Raw genomic sequence first — 25734 nt, forward strand, 5'->3', positions numbered from 1 at the left:
CTCAAAAGCACCTTGCATGACTTGTGACCTGTCCTTGCCCTCGCCTATTGTGAGGTGGAATTTATCAAAGATAAGCTGATAAAGCTGCTGATAAAAACAGTCTGCGACAATGGGCACATGCAATTATTTTTCTAAAGTGTATGTTTGAAAATTTGACCATGAAAAACTACTCAAATGTAATGTGTCGATAAAGATTCTTAATAAAAAAAAATCTTATACAGGAAACCATTGAACTGTTAAGTGAAAGCAGTTCTAGCATATTTTGTTAATTTACTGCTTCACTACAGGCTGTCGATATGTTGTTGCATTACTTGAGTTTATTGCCATCTTTGTATGAGTCCAAATAAAGGACACAGGAGGCCAACATAAAGGTCCGCAACAATGCAAGATTTTATTCCCAGAAAGCGGTCATACACAGCGGTCAGTGAATGCAAACTATGCAAGCAAATGACAGTAATGGCAGTCAAAGGGTAAAAAAAACAGCCCAAAAGGTCACACATTAAAAAAAAACAGATTTAAAAAAAATAATACGAACAAAGCAAAAATGAAACCTAGAGCAGGCAGTGAGAGACAGTCCAACACCTTAAGTACTGGGACACAGAAGATCTCAGGGTGGCAACGTAAGGGCTGAATTACAGGCAAACATCAGCCACATAGGCAAGAAGGCAGTCAGATAGGTTTCTCAATAGGCTTGCCAAATGTAAGAGATTCAAACCAGAGCATCATTAACATGATGGAAGTCACCAGGAATGGCTGAAACTAAAGGCTTTACCTGTTCCTAGTGGATATTTGCACAGACTCTGGAGCAGTGGTCATGCGAGGAACTGACTCTTGAGCATACGAGTCCAAGGCCAGGCACAGCACAGGAACTGAAGCAGGGAGGCAATAAGATTATGTTGATACTATGGCAGGTGAAATATTAGGCACGCCTGGAGAGCGGTGGGCCCCGGTGTTCGATCTGCATTTATAGCATGAAGATTCAGGGTCAGGGAGGGTGCTACATGGTAAATGGACTGGATCTGGAAGTAGGACAGCAAAGATATATATATATATATAATATAATCTGGCAACTGGGAAGAGCCACACATGTGATTTATGTACACACAGAAAGCTGGCTAAGGCCTAACTCTAGAGAACTGTCAGCAACCATCTAGCAACCAGTGGCTGTGGAGGAAAATTTGTCCCTGATTATTTGGCAAGTCTTATTTGCCAGTTCCTAAAGCCACAGACAGGCCTGGAGATTGGTCAGTGACCTCCTGGTAGAAACCAGTTGCTAGAGAAACTGTAAGTGGAACTGCAAAAAGTGAAATGCACACCTGAAACATAAACTGATTGTCTTCAAAGTTAACCTCCTAGGACCTGGTGTCCACATATGTGGACATCACATTTTGGGTTATTTAGACCGAAATACTCAACTTTGCTCTACAAGGGCCTGATATCCACTGCTACTGTTCTATTGAAATTTTAAACGAATATCCTCATATGTGGCTCTCATTTTTCTTGGAAACAAAAATCAGGTAAAAAAAAAAAAAAAAAAAAAAATCGGGTAATTCTTTGTTTTTACATTCAATGGGTTCCAATATGTCCAAATATCATTTTTAAGAGAAATTAAAAATGCATGCCATGAAAGAGTTAAAGTCGTGCCTTTTGGAACAGGTCGTTTGCAGTAAGGACAACTTTTATTTTGAATGCAAATATTTTCTTTTTCCACTTTTTAAAATTTCACTACAGCTCAGAGAGTAAATGACAAGTGTTTGCAAACAAATCAGCTTCTTCCACACAAACTGCAGATGACCCAGACAGAGATGGGTCTTATGGGACCACTGTCCCATGAGACATCTCAAATAAATGCTCAGGATGAGGGTAATTTTTGCTTATTTAATAATAAATGCTTATTTAGGCTCACTAAATAAGAATATATGTATTTTGTATTTTGTTACGGCTTTTGCTAAATTTTATTACTAATCCACACTGAAAAAATACCCACCCAGTTTTGGGGTTTTTGATGCACCACCCTCCTTGCAACCAATTTCACTGGCAACAAACAGGAACCTCCAGCAACCCCTCCCCAACCAGTTGGAGAACATGCATTTTTGCAAGTGAAGTTACCAAGAAGTCTAATAAGCCTTGGTGACCATAATAAATGGTATAAATAAGCTGCTCCCTTATTCATAGGGGGTCACAAGAGCAGTTTGGTCAACATGTTTGATTTAGCAGATTTTTATATCAGATGTCTGTCCTGACACAAAAGGATTCATGTTTCCACCCTGGGATCAAAATGGAAAACATTTGCTTGTTAGGCAAATGTGTAAACAACTACGCAACAAAGCCACTAGCCTATATGCTTACCTAGCTTATGTGCGAATGAAGCGGTTCTGCTGCTTCCACTAATGGCCAAAAGGTTTATTGATTAGCATCCATAGTTAGATTGAAGGAGTAGTGTTGTGTTTTTGTCAGTGGAATGTGATCACAATCTGACAAAAGTAATTACTCGTGTGTTTGGTTACTTTTTATTCTTTTAAAATACATTGTTGTGTTATGTCACTGACTTGAGTGCTGGCTCCTTTACATTTTTTGCTTGTTTGTTTGTTTGTTTTTTTGGCTTCACTGAAGCAGGTGCACAGGTGCAGATGTATAACTCAGTACTGTGGGAACAGACCTAGAAACTCACTTTGGCATATTGCCAGGTTGATAAATTTCATCCCTTTGCAGCTGCAACAAAACATCAAAGGGGACAAAACTCTCATCCAGTCAACTACAAGCTGGACACAAGAGACAGACGTGGCACGGACACTGACCCGAGCAGACTAGGGTGTAATGTCTAAACCAAGTGTGAGCGTATTTACGGTAATAGTACAGTTTTGTGGTATTGCCTTAAGCTCACAATTTGTTTGATTAAACGTATTTTATTATCCACACAAATTCACAATCTAATGATATATAAATGCAGAAAATGTATTTCTTCTATGAGCAAGTTGTTGTACAGTTGTTTCAGGACTAGATATGAATCATTGGTAGTAATTTATAATACATCCAGTGATTTAGGACATAATTCTCCTGTAATTAAGTAATTTTATTTACCTACAAATACTTAAAGGTAGCACACTAGAAAACTTCATGTACTAATCACACTGTAAGCATATTTTAGTTGTGTAAAAGTAGTGTTAAGTAGCACATAAATTCTGGGTATTTACAGGAAAGGAAAATTATACTCCAAGTATGTTTTTTTGGTGCTGCATAATCTGTTGAAAATTTTGCAGAAGAACAATATCTCTTACTGTGTAAGTAAGCTGTACTTTTCAGGGTGCAGATGGTATTAGGTAGTGGCTTATCCTTAGCTAACCTCCAGGTATTTTACAGGAACTGCTCTCCTGTGCACACCTTTTAAATTTTCTATTTGAACAGAGATTGTGAAAGAAAGAAAGAAAGTTAGACTTGGTTCCATCATTAAAAGGTCACCTAGGTCTGCAAACAGTCCCTATCACATTTATACTGGTAAAATAAAAGGACAATTGAATAATCGAACATCTGTCATGCGCATCAACATAATGAATATTAAATATGTAAAAAGGCTAGATTAATCCACTCCTGGAGCGCCTGGAGAAGTACAGCATGTTTATGATGTAAGATGGGGAAATATTGTTTGTTTTTCTACAAAATTACCTGGAAATTGCACACTAATTGAAATTATTATTTCATTAAATTTACTTAAAGTTTAATTATTTCTTTGTTTCCTGTAAAATCTAGAGTTGTTAACCCCTTGTTTTAGTGTACCTACCTTTAAATATTTGTAAGTGAAGTATTTAAAATTTTATTTAATTCATTACCCCCTTTAGTCACTGGTTGTATTATTAAGTGTTAAACAAATTACTGGTATAGCATAAGTATTAGTATTAGTATAAACCTAAATTAGCATGTACATCTTTGCATCTGCTGTCTACACATTTATGAAAGGTGTCATTCGTCATGATAATGTCGAGGTCCAGCAACACTGCACATAGGAGGCAATGAAAAAAGTCAATTCAGGTCAAATCCCATAATCCCTATGTAAAACCTTGCACGCACACACACACACACACACACACAGGGTGGATTGCAGTGGACTGTTGTTCTTTAGCAGCTAGTTGCGTTCCCTCGTGTTGCTGACAGCTCCTAATGGCGGTGGGAGACCTTGCGTAATTAGGAAACCGTACGCCTGCCACGACGCCTGTCTTATAGAAGCCAATTCCCCCTGATGTTTTCCTACACCACCACAAATCTACCGGCCCCACCACCCACACACAACCACACACCAGCACACATCAGCACACATCATCAGTCCTCCACCTCTTTTCTCCTCACTGCCCCCTGAATGGCTGCCGTCTGCTCTTCCTGGCGCAGTGCCCCCGATGGCAGCGTGCACGCGGTGTAGCCCTGTGTACCAATACCTGAGGGAGGTAATTATAGAGATAAGTAGCGTGAGGGGGGGCTTTGTGAAAGAGAGACGTCATGACCACATTGTGTGTCTGGATCTCCCAAACTTGATCATGGCCTATCAGAGGCTTCTTTACGTAAGCAAGGGGAGATTTGTTGTTGTTGTTGTTGTTGTTGTTGTTGTTTGTATTTTCATCATTTTATTTTGCATCCCTACCCCACCCCAATCTCTTTTGTCTATCTTTCTTCATATGTCTCATTCCTTCATTGTATTTGTCCTCTTAATTTGAACCATTCACTGCATTTTAAGTGCTCCTGCATTTCAATAACCTGACTCATTAAAAAAAAGAGAGTTTAATAAAACCGGTCGGTCATGTGGCTTCAACGGGATTAGGTAACGACTGAGGTTAGACCAGTAATCATTCTAATTTTATGGGTGCTCACATCCAGGGTGGTGGGCTTGTGTTGGTGAATCACTGAAACAACATGCATGTCTGCACCAACACACCAACAAAAGAAAGCCAGCACCCTGAGAACACAGAAAAGCACAAATGATGTTAACAGCGGGCTGCAGCCTTTAAAAATCTATGGCTGTGTCGTCATTCGTCCCTGGATTAATTGAACAAATATACATGATAAATATTTGAAAAATTAATCTCATCGGCGTGATTAATTCCTCACTACGGGGGCTGATGATGTGCTGATAACAGAGCAGGTATGTGCTCTTTGGTCACCGGCCAGTGGTCCTGGAGGAGAGAAATATAACCTTTGTCTCAGGGACGGCAGATATACGAGGCAGGCGAGCGCCAAGGATTATACACCGGGGACCTCGGCAGGAGATTGTGGGGGGGGGGGGGAGGGGGGGAGCCTGTGACCGTAGAATAATTTCAGCCTCTCTCCCTCCCTCGAGACCACACGCTGTCTGAGCCAACCACCACCACCACCCTCCCCCGCCTCTCCCACCAATCCCATAACTGCCTGCCGATGCCGGATGTCTCTTCTTCTCCTCCTCAATGTAGTGGGGAGAGAGAGAGAGGCAGGGAGATGGAGGTCGGGGTGGCGGTGGGGGTGGGAAGCACTGTAGGTGGTGGAGGGAAGAGAGACAGAAACTAGAGTCAGGTTCATGCGCCTCTGCCGCTAAGTGCTGCAGCAAATCATCCCCACATTAGGAATATGGGCAATTAGCACTGTGGCACATCCCTCCAGACACCCTTGCGCCTAAACACACGTGCACACACACACATAGACACGCACAGGCGCACATGTACTAACAAAAATGATTCTCCACATCAGCATTCGAATGGATGGAAGGGAGAAAAAAAATCTATACACAGATATTTATGCAAGAAAGAGTGTGCGGCCAGTTGTAGAGATCATTTCTGTTTGTCGTGTAGTTTTATATATAATGTGAAAGCAGAAATCATCAAGCGCACGTTGATATTTTACGACAATTATCATAAAATAACAGCTATTGTTAAAAAAAAAAAAAACAAGAAAAAGAAAGTTCAAATCTCCGCCAGCATGTGTTTGACCTCTGAAAAAATTAATTAATTAATAAATCCCCTAAACAATAAATCCATCTTCAGCATTCAAGTGTAGGAAGGAGGATGCAGAGCGGGAGTTGCCGTTCCACCTTAAGAAAGGTACCTTAAAAGATTATCTCGGTTATTTCACCGCCACTGAGCCGGCACTAATAGTCCAAGGCAGATATTGAAGAGCAGCGCAGGGCCGCAGAGATCTATTAGAAATTCCCATCTACGCGCCTCATACATATTGATTTCTGACACCAAGCAGCAATGAAAGGCCCAGGGGAATAATATATTTAGCAGGGTTTGCAGCGAGGAGGTCACAGAGTGCATAAAGATTAGCTGCACAGACCCCTGACAGGACGATGTGTGAGCCCAAATTGTAGACAGGCAGCCACAAAGTCATGCACACACCCTGTTGTGCATACATACACACACACACACATATACATATATATATATATAAATGTATATATATATATATACATATACTTATATATATATATATATATATATATATATATATATATATATATATATATATATACTTATATATGTGTGTGTGTGTGTGTGTGTGTGTGTGTGTGTGTGTGTGTGTGTGTGCATACATATACTGTATCTGCTCACACTTTCCAAATGAAAAATAGGAGTTGCCCTGCTTTTCACGTTTATCCTTCACTGGATATATATTTTTTTTTTGAAAAAGGATAACATGTGCTTGGAGTCAAATCTCAAAAGCGTAAAATGTTGGAGTTTTTTCTTAAAAAGACACCTTTAGTCTGTTTGTGAGGAAGAACCCGCTGTTAATTGGTTCAGCCAATATTCAACACCTTCTTCAGTTTTATGCTTCTTATGAACAACAAGGGCTTCCAGCGAAGCCTGTTCACTCCTGTGGCTGCTGAAATGCATGCAGCGGGGTTAGTCGAGGGCAGAGCATGCATATAGAGGGGTGGACACAAACACAGAAGCACCTGCATAGGCTGATGTCACCAAATACCTGCAAAGTATACATTACTGTTTTGAGGGTTTTAAAGAAAAAAGAAAAAAAAGAAGAAGAAGAGACCAAAAGGGGATTAAAAATCTTGTTTCAGCTGAATTGCTAGTTTGCACCTGTGATTGTTGTAGTTTGTTTATTTCTCCGTAAGCACGCAGGACTGTTCGCTTCCTGTGTGGACGTATTCATGTGACATTTTGTTGCTGCACTCCAAGAGTTTCACAATCCCTTGAACCCTAACAATTTTCTCATGTTTTTTAAAAACAAAGCTACGTAACAGAGACATTGAGAGTAAACACACACAAAAAATTTAATCTTAAACTGCGAATCTTTAGCTGTAGTTTGCATTTATATTTGTGTGCTGCTGTAGTTGCATAGCTGATTCTCTTGGACTTGGAACAAGTAAATGTTGAACAATATTTGCTTTTACTGAAATGGCGGAAAATGAGAAGTCTTCAGGAACAGCTGTGTCCAAACAAGGACTGTCAGTGTTAAAATGAGCAAACTGCATATTGTATGTCTGCAATGGCAGAGTACTGGATATTGCATTGGTTAGCTATAATTACAACCTATTGCATTGTGTTTCAGAGATGCATTACACTTGTGCTAACCAGTATAACTGTGTTTACATGGCATACAGCTACCAGTAGCAACTGTTGTCTGGATCTTTGCAATGTGGAGTTAAATTCCTTGGAAAGCGTACACCCGGCTACAGCATAAGTTAAGCTTGAATTAAATTTAAAATATTTTAAATTGAATTTTACTTAGATGAGCCATGGTTCCAATTAAGCTTTAACCACAAATAGTCACAATTATCGCAGAACAAAGAAATAGCTTTCAGCAGTGAAGCCCTTGGAGAGCGTTGTCAGTTTAGTTTTCTACAATTACAATTACTTTCTTGTTAAAAGCCCATTTAAACATCACAGAGCCACAGAAACTGTCTCATAACTCCGAATAGAAAACTGCTGAGAAATGTACAACTCCTGTGCAGTGGGCTGGTTAGTTGGGCAGTCTAAACGTACTGACCTGAAGACAGACTCGCAGAGATGATTGCTGTGTGTCTTTTATGTGCCCTGCAATTGCCACTTAGCTCAGCCTGTTACCTTTTCAGCAAAAACAAATATAACAGGCCCAAAACAAAAGTGACGTCACATCTATTTTGGCTCTCATGTGGCCTGGTCCTGCACTTTTCTCATCCGGGTGATGCTCCATTTGACTCAGTTCTTTCCGTTTTAATCATATATCAGTACAGAAGCAAATATTAGAATAGTTTGAAATGAGTTTTTCCCGTTCTGTACCAGAGCTGTTGTGGTGGTTTTGTCTGAATGGTGACACCTATCATATAGGAAAACACTGCAGATCTGTGGCCACTGTTTGACTGCAAAGCGATCAATGCAGGGCCCTAAAGGGGCCCTTAGTGAGGTAAAGTTGATCATGCTTCTTGTCAGCAAAGCCAGTTAGAATCTGTTGAAAATATTACTTAAACTCAGGGATCACATCTGAGCCATTGCATTATTGGATGGAATCCATAAAGCAATGGATAATCAGACAAGTCAGCACGGGTAAAGCAAACTGAAGGGTGTCGCACATGAGCCTGCGCATCGACAGCTTTTTCCCCTACTATCTCCTCCTTCCTCTAGCATGTAGCGGTCCCAGTTGGAATCTGGCATCATTGGAGTAGGGGTGGTGGTGGTGGTGGTGGTGTGCTGGGTGACTGGAGTGATTCTGTGATGAGCTTGTCCAGGTGAAAGGGTAATTGCTTCAAAGGGGTTCCGACCGCAGAGAGCGAGGCTGCGACCAGCGAGAGGGAGGGCTCGACTCCTCCGCGAGAGCACTTAACACCGCCTCCCAGTGCATTCATCTTCCACACCCCTCCCTGCTCCCACCTAGCTTCTAGCTCCTGCATGCCCAATGCCATTGCCATTACTGCCTTTTCTTTTTTTTTCCAATCCTACTCTCCCCTCCTCCTTCCACCCCTCCATCAAAGTACCACTCAGCAGCCTCTTCAGAAATTACAATCACTCAGGGTTTAGGCAATTTGACCAACTGCAGGGCCTGCATGTAAGGACAGGGGGGGTGTTAGGACTGCAGGATGAGCCTTTGGGGGCAGGGTGGTGGTGGGGATTGGAGTAAAATTACCAATTCAGTGGCCGAAGCACTGCAGTCGTAAAACCATGGACACCAAATGAGGAAAGCAAAAAAAAGAAAAAAGTACCAGAGAGGGTCCCATATCCAAGAGAGCTAACGGCCTCAAGTTTCATTTGACAGCTGCCTGAACCAAAATGTAAATTTCTGTCAAAACCACTCATTGTTTTGGTAAAACATAGAGATTAGTGAGAATAATGTTCTTTAAGCATCTCATTCATCTTGCAATCACAGAGAGTTGAAGGATTGTTGTTGAATTTTTATGGGGAAGCGAGTAGGCAGAGGGGGGTGGAAAAAAACTATGATTTCCTGGATGATGACACTTGATCATTTCAGGAAGAAATGCAAAACAAAGTCAGAGCTGATTTCATATACTTGCACTGCGCTGCCAAAGAGTTTAAATTCAACCCCCAAAAATTTACAATTAAAATTGAGATCGATACCGAGAAGGAAAAATTAGGGTACGACAGAAGAAAACAAAACAAAAAAAAACAGGAAAGTCTTTGAATTCTAAGATGAATGTTGATTTTACAGCGAGAAAAACACAAGATCCAATTCCGCACAGAGAGACGTAATATACTGTAGCATGGGTCATAAATGCCTTGGGGAAAACCCGTCCCCTGTGCCATTCGAAACACTAGCGGAGGTATTCAGCGAGCACCAATTGCTCTAAGGAAAATGCCTGATTTCCCACTCCATCATAGGTTGAATGGTAGGCTTTGGGATGACAGTCCATTTCAGAGTTTTCCATCTCACTTTGATATAAGACAAGAAAAGAAAAATGCTTGAATCACATGTGAAAAACGCCACCCAACTATACTCATTTCTGCTGATCACTAAGGGGAGGAGATATTCCTGCAACTCATGGAAGATTTAATGCTTTTACACGGATGCATACTGCGAATAATATACCTCAAAATGAGCTACAGACCCGGAGTCGGTCTAAAAGCGCAGAGCGAAAAACCAAATACGTTTCTGTCACTCGTCATTATCTGTCAGAGCAAAGTGTGACTGCCTGTTGACAAGCCTCGCAGTTGGGATGATGTGGAAAAACAAGCATGAACTAATTCTAATGCAAACCCGTGAATCTGATGAATCGCAATCATTCTGCGCGCTGTGATGAATGGCGACGACACTAACTAAGACCATTCATCAGCTCACCATCACTTATCCTAAGGTGGCTTAATGCTTCATCCACTCAGACCTCACAGCGAGCGGCCAGCCATCCCTCATCACACCACGATTGGAAGAGCTTTGCACACATTTCAATCTCGTCTTGTCATCTCTGCCTCGGGCACCGAGAGCCACCCTCAAAATCATCATTTTTTATCAGCTCCAGTAAACCTTGAGACCCTGGACAGCATTGAAGATGCAGATTTTTAAGGAGTGGAGAAAAATAAGAAATCAGTGAGCCCAGTCTGTTTGTTTATATCTGTGTGGGGGGTGAGGTTTTTTGGTGGGGGAGTGGGAGGTGGGAGCGTTGATGAGGACGGCCAAGACGGGATTGAAGGGGGGGTAGGTGCAGTGACAGGAAGTCTTTCAGCATAATGGTTACAGTAAATTAGCATTCGAGCTGCGCCGCGTGTTTAGCACTTTGCGATTGGGTTCAGCAGAGGCCTTGCCCAGACTGTCCCTGGGGGAACTGTCGGCAGCAGTACAGCGGCACAATGGGCGTTACCGGGCTGTCAAAATTAGATAATAAAGCGCCGCAGCGCTGGCGGATAAATGCGTGTGAGAGGGCATCCATCTTGCAAGCGTGTTGCTGAAGAGGATGCTGCTAAATGACAGTGAGGGCTCTGTGTGTGTGTGTGTGTGTGCAGAAATCTGTGAGATGACTGTGGGGAACGGTTGGGAAACAAACTTTTCTTTTCAGTGCTGCTTTACCCTCAGAAAAAAAATCTAATATAAGGAATTATGATTTGAGGGTTTATGAAGACGAGGAGAAAAAACGTTGAAAGGGGACTACCGAAGAGGTGGAAGAGAAGGAAAAGACATGGAAGTGTGACATAAAGAGGGAGACTGAGGAAGGAAATTAAATGTCGGCCGGGCACTTAACCTTTCCCTAATAATGTGTGGCCTGCTGAACCAGCAGAGCCCCTGATGTTTTATCAATACTCCTAATTAATGTGCAGCTGCCATACTTTTGACGCAATATGGCTGAGTAATGCAATCGATAATGCCATATTCGCATTCTATAACTCTCTCCCTTCAAAATGAGCATGAACTTTACCATTTAAGCAGCGATGGTAAGGCATACGCCTGTATTCTTGTTATTGTTAATAAATGGCAGGTTGGGTGACATGACTGTGTAGCTAGTGTGACTCACCAGTCGGGCTATGGCGTTATGGGGAATTTGACTTTTTCAGGCGGTCGTGTTTAAAGAAATTCAAATTGGCACGTCATAATGAAAACTACGTTTGAAAAGATCTGAATGCAGTACATGTAGAGGAGGCACTTCTAAAACAGGAACTTGACCAAGCATCCTACATCACTGATCAACCTTTCAGTGCTTTTCACACCACAACATTAAATCGGTGGCTGAAAAATTGCTCTCTTTAAATTCAAATACCTTCAACAGCCAGATGTTTTGGGGTTCTTTTAAAACTCCATCACTCTAATATCTTCTTGGCAAATGTGCTGAATGGACCTGTTCCTCTACAACAGTTTAACTGAGTGGTGTTACAGGAGCTGAAGTTACTGACAGCACAGGCAGATGTCGGTGACAGGAGAAGAGCATTTTACTTCCTGCATAACCTTTGGTGTTTTCTGACAATGGAAGTTTCTCCCTTCACTCAGAATTTAAGTTCATTTTTTTTTCCCACACATATATCTCACAACAGGAGATATATGTTGTGGGAAAAAAAACATATATCTCCATATAAACAGTTGTTTCCAAGATTTTATTTTGTATTTACATGGGGTGGCACAGCAAGGAGGGTCCACAGGAAATCAGAATATTTGTGTCAAACTGGTGTAAAAATACCACAATTTTCTTACGCAGCACCGACTCTTACTGTAGATTTCTTATGAGAAAAGTGGAACTGACAAAGAATTTAAACAAAATTTTGTCTTCAGTAGTTGGGTACAAGGTCGTTAGGCATTTTACTTAAGTAAAAGTTATAATCCTACTTAAGCAGCTTAATAGTGCGCAGATTGTACAATCAAAATATTTATTTAAAATACTTTTCAGAATTATATTCCTCTGCTTATCCTTATCAGGGTCGCAGAGGCAAGCTGGACTCTATCCCAGCTACAGCGAGAGGCATCGTACAACCTGGGCGCAGGTATAACGCAGAGAGACAGACAAACATTCACACTCATATTCAAACCCGTGGCCATTTAGATTCAACAATTAACCTAACCTCGCACTGTTGCCTCACAGCAAAAAGGTCCTGCGTCCAACTCCACCACCTGCCCTCGGCCTTCCTGTGTGGCGTTCGCCCCGTGTCTGCGTGCGTTCTCGCAGGATACTGCGGTCATCAAATCTTAATATTAGACCAAAGCTATGTGAAAAAGTAATTGTCCTCTAAACCTAATAACTGCTTGTGCCACCCTTGACAGCAACAACTGCTATCAAGCATTTCTGATAACTGACAATGAGTCGTTTACGTCTCAGTGGAGGAAGTTTGGCCCATCTTTGCATTTTGTTTTTTAATTGTGTGTGTTTCTGATGGCCGGATATTCTACTTCAGGTTTTGCTGGTAGAGAGCAGAATTCATGGATCCATCAATTACAGGAAGATGTCTGAAGCAGCAAAGTAGCCCCAAACCATCATGCTACCACCACCATGTTTGACTGTTGGCTGATGTTCGTTTTATGCTGTGTTAGTTTTATGTAACAGGATTCAGGCCTTTCAAAAAGTTAAACTTCAGCCTCGTCGGTCACAGAATATTCTCCTGAAAGTCTCCGGGAACATCAGGATGTTTTTTAGCAAATGTGAGACGAGCCTTTCTGCTCTTTTTGGTCAGCAGTGGTTTTCGCCTTGAACTCTCCCATGGACACCTTTTCTCTCTTTCTTATTGTTGAAACACGACTGCCTGCAGTTCTTTGGGTGTTGTTCTTTATTCTTCTGTGACCTCTGGGGTGAGTCGTGGATGTTCTTGGAGTAATTTTGGTAGGCCAACCACTCCTGGGAAGGTTCACCGGTATTCCAAGTTTTCTTGGGTGGGATTGGTTATGTTTTCAAATACAGCCAGGTAGGTAGGTAAGGTGCATAATATTTACCATATTACCATATTTACCTGCGGATGTTTGTGCTGTGTGTGAATATTCAGGATCAGTTTTGTTTATTAATGACAAGTCACCATTAACAACATCTTTAAGCAGTGCATTTCAGTGTGATGTATATTTCTGCCAGATGCAGGTATTTTGTCTGGAGAAACCAGAAACCGTTGTGTTTTAACCTGAACTATCTTAATAGTTATCTGAACCCAACCCAGTGCTTTTTAGTCCCTAAACGTAACCAAGTCACAATATTTATTTCTTATTCATACAGAAGAATCAGTACTTATAACAGTGGACTGATGAAACATATACATAAATAACATACAGAGCTGAAAATTAGCCTAATCTGTGAATTTAACAGTAAGCAAAAAATATAATGTTACTATATTAATCAAATACGAAAAATATTCTTTAAATAGGAAAGTGGTGACTTTTAACCGTCTTGAATACAGTTTAGAAGCAGAAAGACTCAGTTTCATGTTATCTTTTTGTATTTAGACCTTATATCCCGATCGATGCTTTAGCAAAGTAGGCTTGAGCTATTTGTTCAAATGTACAGCAGGGCGAGTGCTCGTCCTCAGATTTCATTCTCCGCGTAAATAGTACCTGTCTTTATAGTGCTGCACATGCATCTCGCAAAGAGAGACACTTTACAAATAGAGATATCTTTCATTTAATCATCCGTCGTTCATTCTCCTTGGTGTACATTGTGCTTGCCATTGTGAGCAGCACTGCTGCTTCTTGATTAATGGCTTTTTCAGAGAGGTGCTGCTAATGGCTCTTTAATTGCTTCGACTTCCTCTCTGAGCTTCCAGGATTTCTACTCCTGTTCCTTACACTGCAGGAAAGAGACAGTTTATACGGCGTGAGGGGAAAATAGTTTCCTACGACGCTCCTCCCTGCAAGGCGCTCTTATGTTATAATAACTTGTGAAGAGGCTCACCGTGGAAAAAGTATAGCAACGGTTTCTGAAGGTGCATACTATGTTGGAGAGTTTGTGGTTACCCTGAAGAGACTTCTGTCTTTTATATATGCTTTTATACTTTGTTTTTGTTTTTTAACGTGAACGTTCTTGTAAATCTGAAACACACAAATCTTTACACCATATTCAGAGAAGAAGAGTATGTGGTTTTATTTGCCAAAAAAAACGGTTCACAAACTGATGTTTTCACCAAGAAGGCCTAAAAACAATAAAATGCATTGGCACGTTTTCCCACCCACACAGAAACACAGTGAAGTGATTTTGTGAAAGTCGGCATCTAGCCGGTAAGAAGCCCGTATCTCTGCCTGTGTTTAGAAGGGGAATATGCAGCAGGCCCTTTGTTGTGGTTTTCACAGCCAGGTTTATCTTATCTGGAGGTCCGTAGCTGTCATAAAGCAGAGAGCACGGAGAAGCATGGCAGGTCATCTATCACCCGTGCACACGCTCGAAGCTACCGCCTCTATAGACATAAATGCATCAGTAGAATCAACTGTTACATGCGGGCCGGTGACAAATTAAAGGAAAACCAGAACACTTGAACCTGCAGTGAGGGGATCTCATGGTTTTCTTATTTTGTTGGTATGATTTGGGTCCGCTTGTCCCATTAGAAGGAGAGGTCACTGTATATACATTTTCTTTATTCTTTGATATCCTGATGGGATACCAATGATTCAGTGTGCTACACTGGAAAAATGTAAGATCTATCTTACTTTACTGCGAGGCTTACTGTAAGGTAGTGTGCACGGGGCGTCATATTAATATGCATTACTGCATGTTAAGAGCGATATTTAAAACATTCAAACACATAGGCTACAGTGCATGCATGATAATGAGGATTTGTTATTTTTATAAACTTACTTTCATTTTCAAATTTGACTGTGAGATGTTTCATAGACTACTGAGTGATACTTTTACTAACATCTTCATACAATACAAACGCAATGAAATTCAGAGCAACACTTTACAGTGTTAAAAAGGGTATAAATAATATATATACAATAAATAAAGGGAAAAATAAATCAAGCTAAACAAAATGAGGGACAGTTACTACATGTGTACACCATCCCTGCGTCTATGATTTTGCACTGTTCCCATCAGGAATAATTAAAAACAATTTAAAGTGTTTAATTCTTTAGTAGCCGTGGGCCAGAAACTGTTCTTTAGTCAGTTTTTCCTCTATTTTTCTTTTTTCTTTTTTTTGACTTGTATGGCAGTAATTCAAACAGATTATAATTTGTACATGACGAGTCACTGAAATTTTGGGGTGTCTTTGGACCAGGACTACGATGACACAGTAGCTCATTATGACCAGTGTTGGTCAAGTTACTTGAAAAAAGTAATCAGTAACTAATTACCGATTACTCCCCCAAAAAAGTAATCCCGTTACTTTACTGATTACTTATTTTCAAAAGTAATTAATTACTTAGTTACTTTTTAAAAACACGATTTACAACCTGAATAGGTGATAAAGCGATAGATCTTTCAGCCCAATTCTACTTTTTCTGCATAATCCATCATACAAAATGTAATCAAATGGAAAAGTCTCTTTATAAAACTTGTTTTATTAGTTTTAACTTTATGCATCAAGCAAAAATTTAATTATATGCAACATTCTCTGACTGGAAGAAATTTGTTTAACATTTAAACTTATTTTCTGCACATTCCAGCACATAAAATATTTTTTTGTGTGTGTTTACACTCAGTCTTTCAAATAGATACAAGTAAAACACAGCAGAAAATAAATAAAGTCACAGACTAGCTCTATTTTCACCTGTAAAGCAGGAGTAGGGTAGGCGGAGGTTTACCCTGGTGCAGGTGTGCCGCAGCGGTCAGTGGAAGAATCCGCGAGTTTCTCTGTGAGTTTCCCATTACGTCGTAGCGCACTCGGTGCTTGCTTTGAAGTTTAGGGGTTTTTTTTCGCTGTAAAAAGAAGTTTTCTTCCCACGCACAACGGACACAAATGTTTTTGTCACTTTTTATGGAATCAAACTCAAAGTAAGGTCAGTACTTCCACGCTTTAAACGCTGCACGCTCATACTCTCTCCCTTACTCGATGATATATGATCCACTGTTGATCTGCACAGGGCTGTTGTCACGAACGTCGCACTCGCTTACGTCACTGTCATGAGACATTCTCGCAAAAAAATCACGGTTTTAGTAACGCAGAAACGCAGCGTTCCTACGGGAAAGTAACGGTAATCTAATTACCGTTTTTGCAATAGTAATCCCTTACTTTACTCCTTACTTGAAAAAAGTAATCAGATTACAGTAACGCGTTACAAGTAACGCGTTACTGCCCATCTCTGATTATGACTGATCATAATCCACAATTAGCACAAACTAATAACAGTAAAAACCAATTACAAGTCATGAAGGCTCACAAACTGTCACATGTAGCACAAACTGATCTCAGTTGCTCTAGCTGAAGTAGTGATCTTTGTGACAGACAACGCCATCACATTAGCTCGTCGGTCCTTTGGCCAGATGAGCTAAAAATGTATGAGGCTACAGTTTTAAACAAAGACTGTAAAAACATGGATGTAGCTCCAGAAGCCAATGCAGAAGTGCCAAAAAATTCACATTCTGTCTGAAGGCCACCAGATGGCGATAGTGGAAGGTTTCCGATCCTGTAAAAAATCTACAGGAAAACTGCTTTCCATCTCGGCCTCTGTTAAAACCTACCTTCTGAGTTTATGGGCTCAGTCACTTGCTTTGGGTCACACTGAATAAAAAGTGAATTCAGTTTTGTAAATCTTGGTAACTAACCGCATGCTCATTGGCTAACAAACCATTAGCCAATGAGTTTGCTGTTTCACAGTCAAACCCGCCCTTCCTCCTCATATCCATTTTTTGCAACCAAACTGCAGACAGTAGAAAAAGTAGCTTCGAAACAGAACTTCAGAAACCAAATGGGTGGCATCACCCATACATCTATACAGCCCATGGTTTTGAATGTTTCATAGATACAGCAGGACAGTCGTGCTTATGTGTTGCATGGAATTGCATGGACACTAAAAACAAAAACCTATCGCAGATGAAAACTTCTAAATGTATTGTCCAGTTGTTTTGAAGTACTGTTTCAGTTTTACAACACAGTGAGAATACCCAGACTTTTAGTCTAACAGCTGGGTACAAGAAGGGAATCATATGGTGTTTGCTTCTTAATTGCAAAATCTGAAACCAACCAAAGCCCCAGCAGATTTTGGGCTGCCATGTCAGACAGCATTCCACTTTTCCATCAACACCAAATGAGCCAGTGTTAAGGTTTGCATAAGGTGGCACTTTGTATCTGTTTTTGTTTTTGATGTATTATCAACTGTAGATATTACGGCATTAAGAATCTAACACAAGCTGACAATATAGCACGTACTGACGAGACATAGCAAAAAAATTAATAATCAGCTAAAAATAAAATATATATAATCATTAAAAGTTTAAAGTTGTCCATGTAAAATGCTAATCCGTGGGTTTAACAGCATGTGCAACAAGAATCACCCTCCTCTTCAGATATTGATTGTCATGCAGACAGATATTGGAAATCATTTCTACACAAGCTTCTGGTATCAGATGTACACAACAGCTGCAAATAAGCTCAGTGAGTTATCAGACATGCCAACAGCTCTAACATGATCAGGAGAGCAAAGCTTTTCCACATTGAATGCTTTTTAAATTTTATTTTACTATTTCTATTTATTTGAACAAAGGTATTTTCCTTTACAACATTTTACATTTTACTTTACATTTTCACTTTTCAACTAAAAAGAAAAAGTGAGGTGCACGATCGTACATCAGGAGCAAAGAAGAACCGATATACAGAATTTTTAAATGTACATGCACGTACAGCTGGCCTATGACTTTGTATAAGCCAGCGTAAAGTCAGGGGTCCATGCAGGCTGTGAAGGCATGTATGTGTGACCTTGGGAAACAAGTCTCACATTATTATGTGTTGAAAAGAGTCACCTTGTGTGAAAGCAATAGTAAAATAACTGCTGCCATTTCTCTAGTAGATTTAGGGATTTGGGGTTGCAGGAATTTTTCTAAAATTATGAATGAACATGACAATTATAACATTTTTAAAACATTCACATTACATGATTCACAGGACTCCAGATGGATTTTTATGCAGCAATAAGTGAGGAACTGGAGCAAAGAATCCACTTGACTAACATATCATACAACCAGATCCAGGCATCTCCATGTTATATACAAAGCATGTTTGTTGTGGAGGTGCTTATACTTACAGCCGTAGCTTAAAAAAAGCCCCTATTATTGATTCAAGCTTCTGACTAATTTCTAATTCATATAAATAGAATGAGCTGTGGAGCATTGTAACCTCTACCCGTCATTATTAAAATACTTGAAAATACAGGTTGTATTAAAAAAAAAAAATCTGGGGTCACTGCAGCCTCTGCCATTGTTATGCTACATACAGGCAACCACATGAAGGCCCCCAGTGCCCTGTTTCTAACAGCACGCGTTTCAATCGTTAACAGTGAACACTTTGAAATCGAATTATTCTTTTTGATACACCCTGTATAAAATTTCAATTGTACAGTGTAACTTTTTTAGTTTCATGGATTTTTTTTTTTATCTTTCATTGTCATGATACAGATTAAGCTGCCACGTGGCTACCTACACATTACACCTACATGAAGCTCCTGGCGCTTAGTTTTTGTGCTGATGTTAATGCCAGGAGAGGTTTGGATCTCTGCAGTTACTGAGCAAGCAGAGCGCTGGTAAGTTGTATGTGTGTGTTTGCTAAACACTTCCACTTTGGAGTAATACCAACTTAGCCACTGTGAAATATCTACAACAGAAGAAACGGCTCACACTGACTTTTTTCAATGGTGCCATTCTTTTACAGAACCACGCTTGAACTCAGTGAGCTCTTTAGAACGACCCCTTCTTTCACACATGTTTGGAAAGGCAGACTACATGGCTGGGTGCCTGATTTTTATAAAGCTGTGGGAGTGAAAACACCTGAATTCAAAAATTATGAGTTGTGGCACAACACTTTTGTCCATATAGTTCATGTTTCCATGCCTGACAAAGGTTTAAGCAGCAGTTTGCTCATTTAAAAATGCTAGTGTTAAGTATTATTTAGTCCAGTTCTTTCTTCCAGCACTCATCTAGCAGCCAGTCAACATCCAGGTCCAAGTCCAGCTGACAGCAGGCGGCCATCAGTGAGTACTTTTCAAATAAAAGTGATTTTTATAGCACACGTGTGCAGCAGTGCTGAGGTTTGATTGCAACTTGGTAGCCTTTAAAAATTGAACAAATATGATTTGGTTTTAAGTAGCCTGCTATTACCCTCCAGCTGCAGTAAATCACTGTATGAAAATTTGACATTTCAGTCTCCAAATCCAGCAGTTTACTCCGTAAAAAACTTCATGCTGGAAGATTCAAGATTCAAGACTCTTTACTGTGATTATCCAAGCATAACGATATTAAAGCAATATGTAGTAGTGAAAACAAATGCAAATGTAAATATACAGATTTAACACAATATAATAGATGCTGCACAACAAACCCCAACCTCAGAATCTGCAAATCAGAATAAATAAATAAAATAATATTGATTTCCAAACAATTAATCTAAAAAAATCTTTTCATATATGTCCTTGAAAAGGTTGAATACAAAATGAAACAGAACACCGCAAAAACAAAAGAATGAAACAAACAAAGGAAACAAAAACAGTAGAAATGTCTGAACCAGAAAACACTGATCTGTGTATTACAGCAAGTTTGATTTTATAACTTAAACTTTGGTTCACTACATCTGCTCTTCAGTCTAAGAAATTAAAAAAAAATATGTTTGTGTGCTTTGGCACAAAGCGCTTGAGCAGTAACTGCACATTCGATTTCCAGCACGTCATATTATATATCCAGTGACAGATGGATGTTCCGATCAGTCCCCAAAAGCAGCTTAAATGAATTCAAGTTAAAGTACGAAACTTTTAACGCATCTCAAGAATTGATAATACGATGACCGAGCCTGACTCTTACTGCCACAGCGAACGATCTGATTGTTTAGTACATGAGAGATTTTATTAATTATTAACTTTGACATCAAGAATTATTAGTTTGATGGGCAGCCATGATGTTTTTTTTACACAAGGTTACTAAAAAACAAACAAAGAAAAGTTCATTTCAAGGCTTTCCAGAGTACTGGCTTTTCATTCTGCTTTAGATTTCCTGAGCTTTGAAGGACATTTTTTTTACCAAGGCTATTTTATACATGTGATCCTTCTTTTAAAAAAAACAATTTAACAATCAAAAATAATCTAGCTGTAAGAAAAGAAAGGGGCTACCTGCATTTAGCCAGTTTGCCTCACGTGATGACCTTTAGCCTAATTTCTTCATAGCGTGCAAAGCAGATGAAAAACTGAATGCAAACGTAAACACACTGCAGCATTATTGATTACTTTATACCATGTAATAAATTACTGTGTGCACCATGCTGAGCTCAGAGTATAGTTTTCCTGCTTTTGGGACCTGTGTCAGTCACATGCTGGTGTATTTGTGTTACACAGCATCACCTTCAAAATCATGCAGGCTAAACTGTAGACAGTAGCTCTCCAGCTGTTGTTGTTTTGCTAGTTTTGGGCTTGTTTGCCTTCTGTACCACGGCTCTGCCTGTTCCTTTTTAATTGCCTGTGACTTTTTGTTATGCCTGCAGAATGCAAACAATTGGAAATCTTTTTTTTCTCCCATGCATCTGCCCCTCTAAAGGTCTCTGCACGGCCCTCTTCTAAACCTTAGTGCAACTTTTTGCTTTTACTCAGTGATGTGGGGAGCCCAGCATCGAGCGGGCTCTTGCTTCTGGTGTCAAGTGCCGATACTCGCCGGGGGGGTGACTCGGCACCTGGTGGACAAGACAGGTGGGGGAGCTTGGCTGGAGCGATACACCTGCAGGTGTCCTAAGGTGTGCTCAGCAAGGACAGAAATCTCCAGTGGAGCAGAAGGGCAAAAGCTGGCTTGATCTTGGTTTTCAGTATGACTACAGACCATGAAAGAAGGGCCTCGCAATCCTTCTGGCTTTTTGGGTTTAAAGAAGGAGATGTCAGAAAACTTACCACAGGGATAACTGGCTTCTGGCAGCCAAGCGTTGTTTTTTTTTAACCTTGAGTGTCAGTGCTCCTATCACTCTGAAGTAGAATTCGCCAAAATTAATTTGCTATTACGTAGGTGGTTTGGGCTCGGCAGGAAGAGCATGTCCTCTGGTGGTTTGATCCTCTAGGTCCTCTAGTCCTGAGGTACATGTTTGTGTGAATGCTTGAAGTAAGAAAGCCCTTTGTCTGGATGAATAAAGGAGAAAAGCATTATGTAACCAGACCTAGTCCATTTAAAGTCCAGAGGACTTGCCAAAAAGTCCACCATGCAACAGAAGGTAAGATTCAACATGTTTCACAGTCACTGAACTCCTCATTAACCATGATGCTGGTCTTTTATATGAACATAAAAGAGAAATGAGACTGAACAGAATTAAATCATAGACTGTTTTTAATGTCCTAGCCTGATAATGCATGGGTGTGAAAAGCAGTCAATAATACCCCAGTTTGTTCCATCAGACGTCACATAGGTCAGAAATGCTTCCTTCAGCATGTAGTAATAAAATAACATCTGTAGCATTTATGCATGACTGTAAAAATGCTCTCGACGTTTGGTTGCGTATGGTTTCAAACTGTATTGATTTCAGTGCAGAAAAGCCTGCGTCAACATCACCGACAACCATCAGCAAACCAGCGACCGCAAACCTACAAAACAAGCAGAGCTGGCAATAAATCGTCAGTTTTTCAGCGGCCACAGTGCTGTTGGTCGTTCATTTCTCCATTTCCATCTTTTTTTCTTTCTTTTTTTTCCTAACAAGGGAGGTTCGGGTGGGCATATCGTTAATAACGGAATAGTGATTCATCATTTAATTATGATTTGACAAATGCTCGCGCCTTCCCCATTCTCGGCATCCTCCTCCCTTTCAATTCTCCGCTCTGCCAAACTGTCACGCACTCCCCCCGTGGGATTAATTCGAGCTGTCTGTCTTTGTGAGGCTGCCGGCGCTCTCAGGGCGGCGGGTGCACGACACTGTCAATGAACAGAGAGCCTGACACTTCCAGGGAGCCGCACATAGACGCACGCTCCCTGCTCCCTTGTTATTGTTTTCACCTTAACCCCTTCCTGCCTGATTCCATGCCTGTGTGTGTGTGTGTGTGTGTGTGTGTGTGTGTGTGTGTGTGTGTACCTTCCTCCACCTCCCCACCTCCTCTCTCTCTCCTGTCTCCTTTCTCCTGTCTTTTCCCCTAGTTTTCTGTGCCTCTGTCTCTCTTTTCCCCCGTCTATCTCCTCTCTCCTGTCTGTCGCTCTTCTTCTTCCTCCCTCCCTCCCTTCCACCCACTTAGTCTCTCACTCTCCCTCTCTCTCTCAACCCTTACAGAGAGAGGGACAGCACCATCAGGAGGAAATATCACACAAAGGAAACGTGAATGTAGCGCCAGTGGGAAGGAGATGTGAACGGAATAGTAAAAAGTCATCAGTCAATTAAAATATTTTTTACCTGCTTATAAAAGTTCAAATATAGATTGCGTATCTATTCTAGGACTTGTGCATGTGCAGGATGGACACACACACACGAAAAAAACTCAGATCCATTTGGAGCCATATAAAGCTTCCTGGTGACAAGTGACGCTAATGGGTGGCCATTAAAAAAAGGCATGTTTGAGCTGAACTGGAGCACTTGTATAGCCAAATCCACCAGGCCTTAGCCCCAGCTGGAGAGATAAGGTTTAATACCAGTCACGGGGCCCGGTCTTATCTCCCCCACTGATAGAGAGAGAGAGGAAGAGAAGGGAGCGGGAAGGGAGGGCAGGCGAGGAGAGAAAACAAGAGGGACAAAAACAAGTGTCTTGCAGGGACCCTAGCTGGCTGGCTGCGTGAGTGCGTCCTCCTGCCGTTGGCATAGAAACTAATCCACGTTCACATTTAGCACCTGACTCGTTTTTTCTGTGGTTGTTTTCCCCACCTCTCTCTCTCACACACACACTATAGCTGTGGTGCAGTAGGAGTTGGGGGAGGAGAGGGTATCTGTGCGCTTTCTCCCTCTCATAATGAGACCCGTAGGAAGGAGGGAAGGGAGGGCGACAGGGGAGAAGAGTTGAGGAGGGAGGGTGAGCCGCCTGGATGGTTGTTCGGCTGGCTGACACACTTGGCCTAAAGTATCCAGCTGTGTCTCTGTAGGACACAAATGTATTCACACATGCCTAGATCCTCACTTCTGCTGCTGATCTTCATTACACACCTGGACGACGGTAGAGAGTATCGGGGAGGGTATTGACTGACCGGGCAAACCAGCTGCTGGGAGTCTTGTAGTGATGGGATTTCCGACTCTTTTTAGAGAACCGGCTCTTTCGGCTTGGCTCACTAAAAAGAGCCGGCTCCTTCGGCTCTGAACCGGCTCTTCAGGTTGTTTTGTTGCTTTAATTAATTTATTATTAACAATAATATAAAATTATGCACAAAAGGAATTACTAATGTAAAAGAAAGTGGTTTTATTTATATATGTTTATATATAAATATATGTGGTGACTCCTAGAGACAAAGCACGTACAAACTCCAAAACACATTTCTAGCGTTAACTGAACTTCAAAACAGAGCTACCTAGATCACTTAAATTACACAATTGAAAGCAAATGTTTATTGTTTGTGTATTTATACACAAGCACTCATATATATTCAAATAATTAAAAGAAAAATGTTCATTTACCTGTTACTACCACACACCAAATCCGGTCGTTGGTACTTGCTGGCTTGTGTAGCCTCTAGGTAACAAAAGCTCAACACTGCCCCTAGCATTCTGGAGCACTTCTGTTGTCTTTTGTACGTGTTTTGGAGTTCGTACGTGTTTTGGAGTTTGTACGTGTTTTGGAGTTTGTACGTGTTTTGAAGTTTGTACGTGCTTTGAAGTTTGTACGTGCTTTGTCTCTAGGGGCCACCGTAAATATACTTTTATTTATTCACTCCACATAAAATGTAATAAATAAATCATATAATACAAAAACCAACTATTCACATTTCAACTTTTAACTATTTAAATTTTCAGCTTTTTCCTTTTACAAATTTAAAGTGAAACAACACAAAACACTGCAAACCACAACACAATTAAATATAAATTATAATATGAAAACAAAAAGAACATGCATATTCTCTGTCATATGGACCTGCATGAATAAACTTTCTGAATCCTTTATCATCTGCAACTGAAAATAGTTGTGGATGATTACTATACCTTTCTAATGTGACGTTGTTGTCCCTGGCTCTCTCTCTCTCCCTCCTGCTCTGTTCCTGTGCTACTGCATGTGTAACTACCGCCCCTCCTCCCTTTGCCCAGCGCAAAGCACAAGGCTCACATGTGGAGTGAAGCGGAAAAAAAGTGCGAGAGAGAGGGTGAGAGAAAGAAAAGAAAAAAAACCCCCACGGCTCGCGATAAGGAGCCGGCTCGCGTCGTTCACGTCAAAGATCCGGCTCTAAGAGCCGCTTCGTTCGCGACCGACACATCACTAGAGTCTTGAATGTGTTTGGACGGGTGTTTAAATGTCTCCCATTCTTTTATTACAGCGCACAGTGGGTGTTGTTGTCTAGCAGTCCACACATTACACTCAAGTTAACTTTTCCACTACTGTAAAGAAAGAAACAGTTTGTTTTGTTGTGGTCCTCAGAGGGCTTCAGATGGAATTTTTTTTAGTAGCCTAAGTTCATGTGATTTGTTTAGAACCATAAAAATGTGCAACATGTTGTCATCTCATATCATCAGATACTACTGTCAGGAATACACTTTGTGGAGAAATATCTACAAGGTATGTTTTGAAATGGTGTTTTGAGATGCAGTACAGGGAGCCAAAAAGGTAAATCTGTTCTTTTAATCTACTCTGTATTAGATGTCAATAACACAGAACTATAGAACCAGCAGCAATCCCCAGGCCACCTCGGCTAGCTAAAGAAATTTTGTATTCCTTGACTGATTGGCGAGCGGTTGTCCCAAAGAGGGTGCTAAACCAAAAACCTCCTTGATATTGCTTTGGTTGTTGACTTCTCTGGAAGCACTTGCTACCTAACTGAGTGGTATTTTATAAATGTTTAGCGAGCAGTTAGCGAATTAGCAACAATCTGCTAGCAGCCAAAGCAATAGCAAAGAGGTTTTGAGTGCAACAATGTATCCCTCTTTGCAATCACTTAACAACAGCAAGCAATCACCTGCAACACATGCTGAAGGTGAGACAGGAAATGTGTTAACTTTCCAATAAGTTCCAAGAAGGGTTAAGCATTTTTGGATAAAATTTGATGCAAATTACAGGAGAAAGTGACATAAAAGGAAATACAATTATAAAGTTCAATGCCTCAAGCCATAAAAAAAACACAAAAAAACCCCCAACAACCTGGTTTTAATTTTAATCCGATAA

At 40.7% G+C, this 25734-nt stretch overlaps 1 long non-coding RNA gene across 1 annotated transcript in view; it reads right to left on the reverse strand.

The window, feature by feature from the left end:
• Positions 1 to 241: 241 nt before the first annotated feature.
• LOC120728840 overlaps positions 242 to 25734 on the reverse strand; it is a 47808-nt gene continuing 22315 nt past the window's right edge. The window contains exon 4 of the long non-coding RNA XR_005694791.1: positions 242 to 1019. This is a non-coding gene — a long non-coding RNA (uncharacterized LOC120728840). The remainder of the gene's footprint in view (positions 1020 to 25734) is intronic.

This window comes from Simochromis diagramma, unplaced genomic scaffold, assembly GCF_900408965.1.
Source record: "Simochromis diagramma unplaced genomic scaffold, fSimDia1.1 OVJJ01000302.1, whole genome shotgun sequence".
Taxonomy (NCBI): Eukaryota; Metazoa; Chordata; class Actinopteri; order Cichliformes; family Cichlidae; genus Simochromis; species Simochromis diagramma.